General features: G+C 62.7%; 1 non-coding gene across 1 annotated transcript; it reads left to right on the top strand.

Annotated features, from left to right (window-relative positions):
* Positions 1–986: 986 nt before the first annotated feature.
* LOC138660012 (5.8S ribosomal RNA) lies at positions 987–1,138 on the top strand. Its single transcript, XR_011317517.1, has one exon. It is a non-coding gene; the product is annotated as a 5.8S ribosomal RNA (ribosomal RNA).
* Positions 1,139–1,959: the final 821 nt, after the last annotated feature.

The raw sequence follows: 1,959 nt of genomic DNA on the forward strand, positions 1-1,959 counted from the left end.
TCGCCCTCTCCGTGCAAGGTGGGTTTTTTTTCCAGACACCCTCCGCATCGGCCGCCTCGCACCGTACAGCGTGCACGATCTCCCCAGTGGCACTGCACTCGCCGTTCAGGCTCCTTTTTTTCCTCCGCAAGGTGACGCCCCGGGATGCCCGCCTGCTGGCACGGACGACGAGGAGGATTTCCCTTCCTCCGGGTGCCCTTCCCGCTGCGGGGCTTCCTATCTGGCTTCTCTCCCTCGATTGATTAAGTCCCTGGCCTTTGTACACACTGCCCGTCGCTACTACCGATTGGATGGTTTAGTGAGGTCCTTGGATCGGCCCCGCCGGGTTCGGCCAAGACCCATGGTGGAGAGCCGAGAAGACGATCGAACTTGACTATCTAGAGACAGTAAAAGTCGTAACAAGGTTTCCCTAGATGAACCTGTGGAAGGATCTTTAATGGGCGAGTGAAAAATACCGATGAGGTGCAGATCAGGAGGCCAGCCGCCCGCCAAATCCCCGAAGGGTACCGAACGTGATGGGGGCGGTGGTAGGTCTCTTTCTGCTTCGCCAGGGCGCTCCGCAGGGTGGGGACGGTGAGGGCACGTGAGGACAGCGGGCGGGCGACGTCGGGAGGGTGCGGGGAGCCCCTCTCGCTCCGTCGCCCAGGAAAAAGACGCCCGGCCTCGCGCCGACGATTGTTGCCCTGCCGCTGCCTGCCGAGGAAAAATAAGAAGCCCCCCGCGTACGCGAAAGGCCGTCCCGGGTACCATTCTCCTGTGCGCTCACACACCCCTCCCCGGGGTATGTGGGTCTGGGCGGTAGGTTGAGAATCCTCGAGCCCTCCTTTGTTCTCCTCCCCGCTGGAGGGAGGGACGGGGAGGCCGAGCGCCCGGGCAACAGGGCCGAGATTTGAAAACAACCCTCCAAAGCATCCCAGTCTTTTGCGGCCGGCTGACACGAGAGTGAAAAGGGGGGCGCCTCCGAGTGTCCCCAAACCAGAAAGCGCGACTCTTAACGGTGGATCACTCGGCGCGCGCGTCGAAGAACGCAGCTAGCTGCGAGAATTAAGTGTGAATTGCAGGACACATTGATCATCGACACTTCGAACGCACCTTGCGGCCCCGGGGTGCTCCCGGGGCTATGCCTGTCTGAGGGTTGCCCCTCCATCTATCGCCTCCATGGCGCAGCTGGGGTCCCCTCGCAAGGGTGACAACGAGGGAGGCCTGAGGCTCCGTGCCCTGATGGTCTCTTCTCCTTTATCCCTTACGTCCCCCCAAGGCCAGACTCACCTGCCCTGGGCCCACCTGATGGGGTTTACCATCGTCACTCCCCCCGTTGCGACGTGAAACCCTGTGGCGCAATGAAGGTGAAGGCCGGGGCGCTCCGGCCGAGGTGGGATCCCGCCGCCCGCTCCGGGGGGTTGACACGGCGGGTGCACCATCGGCCCGCCTCTGTCGGGGAGGTGGAGCATGAGTGCGCGATAGGACCCGAAAGATGGTGAGCTATGCCTGGGCAGGACGAAGCCAGAGGAAACTCTGGTGGAGGTCCGCAGCGACCCTGATGTGCAAATTGGTCATCTGGGTATAGGGGCGTTTGTAGATGTGCTTGGCCCGTACGGGGATCGAACCCACGACCTTGGTGTTATTAGCACCACGCTCTAACCAACTGAGCTAAATGGCCATAGGTGTGGTCCCTGGGTATAGGGGCGAAAGACTCACGGAGACCACGGGCAGACGTACAGGGGCCTGATCAACCCCTGGACCGTACGGGCTGCTGTGCCTGCCGCAGGCGAGAAGCGAGAACCCCTTCGGGGCACGGAGACTACAACCGGACGTACGGGGGTCTGACCCACCCCTGGACCGTACGGTCTGCTGGCTGCTGTGCCTGCCGCAGGCGAGAAGCGAGAACCCCTTCGGGGCACGGAGACCACAACCGGACGTACGGGGGTCTGACCCACCCCTGGACCGTACGGTCTGCTG

This window comes from Ranitomeya imitator, chromosome 1 (genome assembly GCF_032444005.1).
Source record: "Ranitomeya imitator isolate aRanImi1 chromosome 1, aRanImi1.pri, whole genome shotgun sequence".
NCBI lineage: Eukaryota > Metazoa > Chordata > Amphibia > Anura > Dendrobatidae > Ranitomeya > Ranitomeya imitator.